We start from the raw sequence: 11867 nt of genomic DNA on the forward strand, positions 1-11867 counted from the left end.
AGCCATGTGCATCCTGTGTGGCTTGTTCGGTAGTGTGTTCGGCTCCTCTGCTTGGTCCCGTGTTGGATTCAGGGGCATAAATCAGGGAAGCTGTCTGTCAGTGACTTGCTCTTTCTTCCCGGCAGTTTGTAAACTCCGAGCAGGGATGCCAGCGTGTGGCTTCAGTCTTTGGGATTTTGCTGTATAATTAAAGCAAAGCCCATTTCTGTTGGCTCAGGGGAGACTTTTCAACCCTAGGGAGCACGTGTCACTCCTGCAAGGCAGTTCTGCGTTACTCGGGAGGAAAGGGGGAATTTCAACCCTGTAAAATGAAATGCTCTGCAGAACGAAGCCAAGCTGCCTGGTGCTCCTAGGAGGTGTGTGTAAGGTTGGGGTGGGACTAGGGACGGTTTATGGTGGCTTTACAAATTGGGACAGGATGGAATCCCCAGAACACTGTGCCTTGTGGTGACTCCAGGATGAAGATGCCACATGACCTTTCTTCTTGTCGTTGGTTCTGCTGTGCACAAGGCTTGGAGGTGGAGGTCTGGGAACACTCATCACGCCTTCAGACTAGAATTGAACATAAATATCACACATCCATGAATCTTTCGTCTTGGAATAGTGAGCACTGAGTCATTCACTGAAAAGTCTACATGCATCTCTTTTTTGGGGCAGCAGCAAGGGGTCAGAAAGGGTTGGGTCTGTCACATCAGCTGCCTTCTACCTGGCAGCCTGGAAAGTCCCCTTTGACCAACATCTGCTGTTCTTTTGTTTGTTTTTTTTTGGAGGACTGCCTTTGGGCGACTGGTTTCTGGGAGTTCACTGCCCCATCCCTCTCAACTAACGGTGAAGGGTGTGCAGATATGGAAGCTGCCAACCCGCTCTTCGGGTGGGGCTTAACTCCAGGTCCCTGTGGAATCCCCCCACAGGTGTCTGCCTGAGAGGACACCCCGCTTGACCCCCTCCTCTTCTCTTTCCTGCCACCTCCACTCCCTTCTGATACCCCTGGGATCACCTCCTTCTTACGTCACCTTCCCACCTATCATTGTTCAGGGTCAGCTTCTGATGAAGTAGACATCGATACCATCCAAATCCCTAACTCTGTCACAAATTTGTTGCGTGGCTTTCGGCAAGTATTACTGTCTCCTGACCTCTGCCCGCATCTAGAAAATGAGAGTGAGGACTAAATTATTTCTAAGGACTTTTAAAGAGTTAAAACACCACAATTTCCTTTAAATCATGACTCCATGTTATATTTCCTGTAGGGAAGTGCTTCTTAATGTGGGACTCATGCATAACTTTCAGATGGTCAGTGAACCCCTGGAAAGTGTATGCAAAATTGTGGATGTGATTTTTTTTCTGGGGAGAGGGTTCACAGCTTTCGTTAGATTTCTAAAGAGTCCATACCCCCCACCAAACGTTGGCGAGCACTCTTTACAGTTTGTTGTTTATAAACATCAGAAGGGATACGGCAAGAGCATTGTCACATGAATCTGTTCAGAGGAATAATGATCTCATTAAGACCACTTAATTCTTATTTTAAAAGGGTATGAAGAAGTATGTGCTAAGTGTATTTTTACAACTAACTCCATCCCCCTTGCTCAGTCTTCAACAGCTTTGTCTCTCAAGCCCAGTCTTTTGTAGGTTCAGGCTTTTTTGACCTTGCAGCGGGGATTTAATATAAACCACAACTTTTTTTTTTTTTTTCAGACAGTGTTGAAGCAACCAGCTGGGCTTTGCTAGAGAAGAAAATATGTTTTGTCTGTGATTAGCAAAGACTATGAAATGCACTTACTTGAGTTTCTCCCCACGTTCCTCTCTTTTCATTGACAGACAGACAGGTACACACACAATCTTGTGTGTCAGAAAATCATCCTTGAAGCTTTCCCCAAGGGCAGGACTCCATATCTGATAGCAACAAAAATACTCCCAGCTGATCATAGCTCTGTCCCACTTGTTACGCACACAGTAGGTCAGTAAATTATGAGCCGAGCAGCTGCTTCGGTTTTTAGAACCATCAGGTCCCACGAGTAAAGCACACGGAGGAGGGAGGTGTCAGGAGGCACAGACGGCTTTTCTTGAGAAATGAAACATTTCCTCTTGTGCATCTGGGTCAGCCATGGGTAGTTTCTCTCATAAAGGATATTTTATGAATCCGAATGATAAGAATTTATATAAATAAACACACACAAACTCACACAATGTATATGGAGGTCAAAAAGAACAAGTAAGTAATGGGGAATTAGATGCATTGAAGGGTTCAGCCAGACTTATCATAAACCAAGAGAGGAAGGCTTGAGTATGTGTGATGTCCCCTTGATACTGAAGGGTATTTATGTGTTTCAACAAGCTTCTATGGGCTGGACGTAAGAGTTGAAAGCTTTGGAGGGGGGCCGGACCCTAACGCTCTGCTATAGCCGAACTGCATACATACCTTCGTGATTTCACTCACCCTCTCTTGAGTTTGTTCATTAATTTATTGAATATGTATTAAGTAGATGCCAGGACCCAGACTCGCTGCTGTTCAAATGCTGATTACTGCCTCATGGGACTTACAGTTCGGAAATGAGGACTGAAATAAACCAGTATTTATTTCTCATGAATATCTAACTACTGATTGTGAAGAGAGTGATTTATGAGGGTGGTGGTGCCTGGAGAAATCAGCAAGGATGAGAGAAGTAGGACAGGGAGGGAGAGGGAGCCACCACGGGGCCGTCAGATAAAGTCTCCCAGAGGATGGCTGTGCCCCATCCCGCCAGGGACTCCGGAGTGTTAGCTGTGGCTGGAGTTTGTGCTGCCCAGGGAGAGGGGCTGGGCTTTCACACAGGTCCATGCGGATGTCAATTCCCAGGCACACTGGCTCTTGGGGGACAAAGTGCTCCCGTAGCTCGATGGTTATCCTCTGAAGAAGAGTCCCAGGCATGAGCCATGGGTAGAAGAGCTCATCCAGGCTGGGGAGAGACATACGGACACCGTGGAAGGGCTGGAGGGAATCTGTTGTGAGTGCTGACTGTGTCCACCCCAGGAGTGAGTGATGCTCAGATATGAAGGTGGTGAGAATCAAACATATAAGGCAATGCTGTAGGTTGAGGGTGGGGTGGGTAAGAGCATTTGAAGTGGAGAATAAAGCCTGTGCTGGTGCCTGAGGCAGGAGGAGACCCAAGCAGCCCTGGAACGGGTGGCTGGGTGAAGAACAGGCACTGACGGAGGTGAAGTGAGGTTGACGATGCAGGTGAGTCTTCTGTTCAAGTTGGGCATGGAGTCCCAGCTTCAGTAATCCCCCTTCCTGCATATACAAGGCAGTGATGCATGAGGTATGAGGAAACAAGCCATTGGCTGGGCTCAGAAAGGGATCGTCATCTCTGCAAACAAGAAATGGAAACAGAAAACAGCACACATAGAGAGCGAGCCTCCGGCTTGCTGGGCTGCTGTCCTGACAAAGGCAGCGACAGCTGGGACTCCAGTTCCTGGGAGGCCTATAAGTGGCCCCTTGAACGACCTGGACCTGATGCAGGCTCACTGCTTGAAGAGAGAATTCTATATCCCGAGAAATAAGGGCAGGAACCAAATAAGACAAAAATCTGAGTGGTTACGTTGTATGCCAGGCAGAAATCAACAAAGTTACAAACATCTGGCTTCCTCCTGGCAAGCATTTTGCACCACAGGGAAGGGAAGGCACTGTAGTCAGTGAGCCTGTGCTGTGGGTAGGCACGTTTATTGTTTAATACTCACAGAGACGGTGTGAAGTAGATTTTCATATGAGATCACTGAGACTCGGAGAAGTGAAGTAACTTGCCCGAGGTCAGAAGTCATAACTGGAATCTTCCAGAACCCATGTTGTTAATCGCTTTGTGATCTCCTTCAACCATCCAGACGGGGAGCAAAAGACCTCGTGCCAGAGAGGTTCTACCAAAGGTTGAGGGAATAAGCTGTGATTCACTCACGTCTTCCTTCACAAGGAAGTCAAAGAAAGGGACTGTCCACCACACGTGCAAGGATAAGAACAAGTCCAATGTCCTCTTCTCCAAGGACTACTTGAAAAAATGTGCTGTGGGCAACGAAGAGAGGGAAGGTAGAAAAGGAAGAAAACGGAAGGGAGGGAGGTTGGTGGGTTTCAGGATTTAATTTGTGTCTTTCACTAGATTCTCAGGTTGAAGCAGTTTTCTCAACCAGGGCACTATCAAATACTTATCAATCAACTTGTAAGATGCACTTTCTCGCTTTCTAGACACCCGTCACGTGAGCATGTACACCGTGACTCAGAAAGCCAAATTCTCATGCTTGGTGTCATCTGCGACCCTAGCATCACCTTATTCTCTCTACCAAAATGATCTATTAACTTAACAAATATGTATTTTTAAGTGAATAATACGGTTGATTTCAGGAAGATTATTGAGCACCCGCTCCAGCTTGGGTGTTGTACTAGGTGCTGGGAATTTCACAGCGAAGAAGCCAAAGTCCCTGCCCTCATAGAAATCACATGCCTGCAGGGAATAGGTCAACAATGGACAAACAGGCACATTGATCACAAGATCCTTGTTGGTTTCAGCAACTTGGTGGCTGGCAGTGCCATTTACTAAGATGAAAAAGACCTGGAAATTCTCAAATTAGGGAAGCCAGAAGTTTCTCATTGGACATGTTGAGTAGGTAGGAATAGATGCATCTAGAGCTCCAGGGAGAGGGGTCTGTTTGAGCTGGAAACAAAATGGGAGGAGCATCAACATATACTTGGTGTTGGGATTTGTGGGCGATATTATACTGAAGCTATATAAGATGTCACCATTGCAAGAAACAGGGTAAAGGGTCCATGGGACTCGCTACTGTTTTTGCAACTGCCTGTAACCCTATAATTATTTCAAAACTAAAAGTTAAAAATAAAACCACAGGGCCGGATAAGATTCCCTAGGGATAAATAAAGAAGGGATCACATGATAAAAGACTTAAAATCTACCCCATCCTGGAGTATCCAGAAATGTAGATACACAGTATCTCTGGTCTGTGTTAGCTCAGGTCTTCCAAGAAGTGGACGCCAAGATGACATGAGATGAGCAGGACATCTGGGGAGAACACCTGAGAAGGATGAAGGGGAGCCAGCCCAGGATGCGGAGAGCGGGTTTGGACCCCGATACAGGTCTGAGGGGTGAATGAGGTGGGGGAGGGAGGAGGGCCGGCCAGGAGAGGTTCAGACTGAAGCATGCGGCTCAGGAAATGTCAGCCATGCCCATGGGGAGGCCTTGAGCCAACATTACGGTGAAACACATCTCACTGGAAGGAGCCTGAATTAGCACCCCACAGTGCTCTGTCTTTGGGAGAAGCCCTGGGAAGCATGGCGTCTTGGGGATGTGCCTGGAGCCTTCCCCCAAGACCATGCTCAGGATAACAGGATTCCAGAATTTGCTGTCTACACAGCCCCGAGTCTGCTTCCAGGGTCTGTGCAGGCCCATACCAGGCCTGTCCTGCTGAGGGGACACTGGGCTGTGATGCACCACCCAGGACTCAGAGGTACCCAAGGAGCAGCTGTTTTCAGGGGGTCCATGTCCACATCTGGGCATTTCTCAGTGAAGGGAGGTTGGAGGCAGAAAGAGGAGATGGCCTGGTACCGAGACTGGGGACCAGCTCCCCCTGCATCACCATGTGCCTGGGGGAACGCAGAGGGTCAAGGATCCTACATGCAAACCTGGCCTTCCAGGTCATTTCACAAAGAATATTTTCAAGGTAGGAGGATAAACATGTTTTATCAAAAACCTGATGGGTAAGTTTTAAATATTTAGACAATGATACTGGCTTTCATTTGTACCTTGAGTTCGGCCCAGCCAATGTTAGGACCACTTAACAGATGCCCTGGTTTTGCTTTCCTGAAAAATCCATATATAGACAGAAGATGACATTGAAAAGATTTAAGAATTTTAAGAAATGGCAAGTAACAAAATTGTGTGAGCATATATATATATACACACACATAATACACATACGTAAATCTTTTTAAAGTTCTAAATAAGATATATATGTGTACCTTATATATATCATATATAATTATATAATATACTCTATATCTTATAATAAAATTGCTCACCAAGTAACAGAATTGTCATTAGTCAAGTTATTCTAATAATTCTGGATTAATTTTAGAAATGGTTAATATGACCTTTTGTCTAACTCAGCTGTCACGAGCTAGGTGACGCCTTGACTGCGTGGCTTAACACAGGAGAGCTCATCAAACTCTCCTTATTAAATTGGAGGTCATTAGGTTCCCAGCTCCTGGGCCATTTTCTTCAGCTACAAGGAGCACCGCATTGTAGCCTGCATATCCGGCATGGCAAGGACCTGGAGCTGCAGCTCCTGACAATGAGACTACTGACTTCTGAATCCCCCAGGATAAAAACCCCAGTAGAAAGAGTCAGTGACAAGCTAGTCCGTATGGGGCATGGGTGGAACTCATCTGTGCTGTCCGAGTTGCCCTGATTTCCACAGCCTGGCATGGCACTGGTGCTCAACACACGTTGACTGATTGACACAGCTCTCACTCTACCAATTCAATGGCATCAAAAGGATGATTTAGCTACAGGTCTGCCCAAATCCTCAAGTTCACCCAGCTCTGGGAACCTAAACAAAAGGACTTCATGTGGGTGAGGCTGCCAATACTCAATGATTGGATTATGCTTCTCTTTTTTCCTTTTGGACGCCCCCCCTTCTTTTAAAAATTCTTGCGTTTGTTGGATTAAAACTTTCAAGTTCCAATGAAAGCTCTAGAGATGCAGACTGAAAGGAAGTAATACAGCTGAGTTTACAATTTCAGAAAGGAATGGAGCTGAGATGGGGATTTGATACAAATATCTCTTCCCCCTCTCTTTGTCAGAGAGCACCATCTTGGCAAAATCCTCAGGTTAGGTGGGTTTGGGTCTTAGCTTGTCTCGAATGTGGCCAGTAGCCCTATGAGTTGAATGTTTTCGGTAATCTCTCCTACTCACAAATTAGATGCAATAATGTTAAGATTGGTGGATCAACTAATCAAGCATGAGAAACGGTTCCTAGTTAGGCAAAAAAAAAAAACTAAAGAAAGGAGAGTTCATAAGGATGCTTCAAAAGCTCAGGGACAATGAATTTTCAGCTGAGGTGTCGTAAATGTATCAGACGTTGGGACCCAGGGAGGCCCAAGATGGGAGGGGTGGGAGAGAGCAGAGCGTCCGTCCACTACAGCAAAGCCCAGAGACCTCTTCCAAATCAAAGCCGGCAGATCAGATAACACACAAAGGCGGATAGGAAAGCAAACGACCCCTTCTATTGTTCACTGCTCAGCCTGCATTATTCAAAGACAGAGTTTTAAATATGTATCAGCATTCCAGTAAACAGGGTAAGCTTGCTAATAACACTGCAATTCAGCCATCCATCGCTAACCCAAATAAATACATTATAAATGTCGCTACTCTAATCAGATTAACCGTTGTCCTTCATGTTATGCTTTGAATAATCACCAAGATTATTCTTAGTGAATTTGGTAAGTACATTGTCTGGAAATGAACTGAAGAAATAGTGTTTCTCTAGTATTTTTCCTCCTTAAATACACTTCTTAAGCGCTTTTAAATGCATTGATTTTTCTTCCTGTAAAGGCGACTTAATTTGGTAAGACCAACTGTGTTCAGTTTCACAATTTCTAGCACCAAGATGTAATTTTTATGCTGGTTTTATTATTCATTACAGTAGTTCATGCCTTTTATGAGAACAATTGCTATGATAGGTTAAATGCCATTATTTTCAAAACTACCCTCAGAGATTAGCTGCAATGTCACCTTCTGGACACTTATACTTGAATATCTGAACCATAGCCCATAATTGTATTATTCACTAGACTGATTCTTCCTGCTAATAACGCCTGTAAATGCTTTTTTCAATAGCTAAGGATCCACTCCTGTGAAGCAAAACGTCTCTACCCATTTTGGCTTTGGGTGACAGCTGGGATCTTTTGTAAGTAAATTGAGATCTAGTGATGAGTTTATTTTCTATTGCAGTTAATTCGTGATGTGAAGGCCATTAAAATTCAGACTTGTGCTGTCAGATGTTCAACATTTTTTAACTCATGGGATTTAAGAGGGAGAAGTACTGTAATCATTCATTAAAATAATTTTTCTTACCAAAAAGAAAGTGCTCTTTTATGCTAAGAAAATGTTAAGGAGCATTGATACTTAATAAATAGTTATATTGAACTAAGCTTCAACAAACATCTAATGAATACTTACCCTCTTCCAGAGTGGAGGTAGGAACTTGCACACATGCTAATAATCCATCTAAGAGGTGGACCTTTAGCTCTAACTTGACTTTTATTTATTGGGCTGGCCAAAAAGTTCTTTCAGGTTTTCCTGTAACATCTTATGGAAAAAACCCCAACGGACTTTTTGGCCAACCCAATATTTCGCTTTGTCTGTTTGTTTGTTTCTTTCTTACGCAGGCCTCTCACTGCTGTGGCCTCTCCCATTGCGGAGCACAAGCTCCGGACATGCAGGCTCAGTGGCCATGGCTCACGGGCCCAGCCGCTCCGCAGCATGTGGGATCTTCCCGGACCGGGGCATGAACTCGAGTCCCCTGCATCGGCTGACGGACTCTCAACCACTAGCGCCACCAGGGAAGCCCCTGTTTCTTTCTTTTTTGTAATCACTTGACCTTTTTTTCCATCATTCTTTTCTATCCTGAAAATATCAAAAGTCATGATCTATCTATATATGGGGAAATGGAAGGAAATAGTTGGATATTCAGCCAATAGCAGTTGCCCCAAAGTAGCGATAGAACAAATCACACAGTCCTGCATGGATTGTCTATTTCCTTCTGCCTCCTTCACCTCTCTCCCCCATGCACTGTCTATTCCTCAGCTTCAATGATGCCATTTCTTAGTAACTGACTTTCTCAGGTACTTTTGCCTCTGGTGGTCACACCTGTTCCCAATAGGAGTCCTTGCCATCCCACAATGTCTTGAAATGCGTAGGCTTTTCAAGGACAGGCTTCTCTTTCAAGAGAAACTGGTGTGGATTTAGAACCAAAGCTGTTGCCAAATTTGCAAAATGAAGTGGGGGAGCACAACTTGGTCCCTAGCGTGAGTTTCTGATTGTGGAAATGTGCAGAGAAGAATAGACCCATACTTTACTTTTTGCAACTTACAGCACCATAAAAAGGAAACATTGACTCTGCTTTTTGGAATGTTTAAGATTTCTTTGAATGGACTATCCATTTTCCCAGATTGGCTAAGATAAAGAATTATAGGTGGGAAGGAAAATTTTAGTTCATCCAGTTCCTTAATTTTGCACATAAGAAAGTGCCACATAGGGACTTCCCTGGTGGCCCAGTGGTAAAGAATCCGCCTTCCAATGCAGGGGATGCGGATTCGATCCCTGGTCAGGGAACTAAGATTCCCACATGCTGCAGGGCAACTAAGCCCACGCACCACAACTACTGAGCTCGTGCGTCTCAGTGAGAGAGCCTGCGTGCTGCAAACTACAGTGCCCACGCGCCCTGGAGCCTGCACACCACAACTAGAGAAGAGAAAAAACCCGCACACCACACTAGAGAGAAGCTCGCACGCTGCAACGAAGAACCCGTGATACAACGAAAGATCCCGTATGCCTCAACGAAGATCCCACATGCTGCAACTGAGACCCAACGCAGCCAAAAATAAAAATAAATGAATAAATATTTAAAAGAAAAAAATAAAGTGCTGCATGGTTCAGCAGAGGCAGACCTCAACCGTCCATCCAATCCTCATTCCATGACCTTAGGACAAAGAGGAATCGTTGAACCAGAATTGCAACTCTATCAAACCAGGATGTTCAATTAAATCTAAAGACATACTCTGCATGTGAGCTAAACTAGTATATATGTGTCATTTATATATATATATATACACTACTGTATGTAAAACGTGAAGTGTCCTCTGGTTGAAGTATTCTTATGTTCAGTGGCAATTTATAGACCATCAATTACTTGGGGCTCTGAGCCGCGAGCTAGGGCTGCAGCAGGGAAGACCGTGGTCTCTGACCTCCCAGAGCTCACAGTCCAGCAGAGAAGTGGGTATAAACCTCAAGAATCCTGCTGAGTAGAAACTATCCACCCAGTAAATAACTGATGTTAAAAGTACTTCATTGGTCAAAATGTCAACTCCTCTGAATTCAGTGGAAGCCACTCAAAGAAGGACTTTCTTGAAGTGTGTTTATTGCCATGAAAAAAGAAATAGCATATAGAATTAGCATGGGATTCATTTTATTGCTTTGTGTTGAATTCAAAGACTGTGTATGGGGAGAGTCAAATGATAAGATGAAAACCAGGAGAATTGTAAATTATCTAAGAGAACAAGGTGGACTCAACATATACAGGAAAACGAATACAAACAGCATTTATTTGCAACTAATTATTGCGAGATTGGGAGATTCATCAGAACTAGCTAGAAAGATCACCTTGCGGGCTTCCCTGGTGGCACAGTGGTTGAGAGTCCGCCTGCCGATGCAGGGGACACGGGTTCGTGCCCCGGTCCGGGAGGATCCCACATGCCGCGGAGCGGCTGGGCCCGTGAGCCATGGCCGCTGAGCCTGCGCATCCGGAGCCTGTGCTCCGCAGCGGGAGAGGCCACAACAGTGAGAGGCCCGCGTACCGCAAAAAAAAAAAAAGATCACCTCGCATATTTTAACCTTGGACCTCAGTACATGAATTTTGCTGAAGGCCCACTTTGAGCATGACCCCGTCATGCTGACACCACCGACGTGACCCTCAACTCAGTTTGTAATAAATGGCATCATATCACACCTGTGAAAGGCCATCCTGGTGTGATTCCTCTTACAAAGTAGAGAATCCTTTTTGAAAGTAAATCTGCAGCCCTGTCTCGGTTAGAGGAGGCTCTCTGCTGCAACAAACCATCCTCACATTTCAGCAGCTTAACCAGTGGAATTGCTTTCTTGCTCAGGTAACGGTTCCATGTGGTTATTCTGAGGCCAGTCTTCTCCAGCTGGAGGTCCCACCATCTCTTGGAACCTGGAGGTCCTTCCTGAGACCTCTGTTCCCACTGGCACGTGTGGGGAGGGAGAGATCATGCGACGGACCCAGCAGGCTGGGAGGTGTGGTCCAGCTACTTGTCAGAGAGAAGGGAAACTGAGTCAGTGAAAAACTCACCTGTCTGCCAGAAGTCCTGAATGTCTCTGGTGTGGCTTTCATAAGAGGAGAAAATGTATCTGCATATTAAAATCATAACAGGACAGATTTGTTTATTAAGTATGTGCTATTGAATGTTATCTTAATCTTTAAAGGTCTTCATTGATTTGATCTTCAAACCAATAAACCAGCTAATAAAAATAGAAAGATTAGGAAATAATTTTGGCCAAATTACTTTTGCATCATTTAGTTGACAGCCCAAGTCCATCAGCAAGTATTGCTGGTACTGAACTTTGATCCATGAAACATAACCTTCTTTAGAAAAGAACTCAATGGATCAAACATCGAATAGTGTTCATAAGCAGGGCTAAAGGGGACATACTGATTTAGAGTTATCTCCAAGATGGACATTTAAGTGGAAAAAAGCTACAAAGCAGTATATATAGTACACGACTTGCATTAGTTGTTGTTTTTTTTAAAAAATATAGTTGATTTACAATGTTGTGTTAGTTTCAGGTATACAGCAAAGTGATTCAGTTATACACATATATATATATATATATATATATATATATTTTCTTTTTCAGATTCTTTTCCGTTATAGGTTATTACAAGATATTGAATGTCATTCCCTGTACTATACAGTAGGTCCTTGTTTATTTTATATACAGTAGTGTTGCATTAGCTTTCCATCACTGTGTAATAAATGACCACAAATGTAGTGGCTTAAAACAACACAACTTTATTATTCACAGTTTCTG

This window comes from Delphinus delphis, chromosome 15 (assembly GCF_949987515.2).
Source record: "Delphinus delphis chromosome 15, mDelDel1.2, whole genome shotgun sequence".
In the NCBI taxonomy this organism is placed as follows: domain Eukaryota; kingdom Metazoa; phylum Chordata; class Mammalia; order Artiodactyla; family Delphinidae; genus Delphinus; species Delphinus delphis.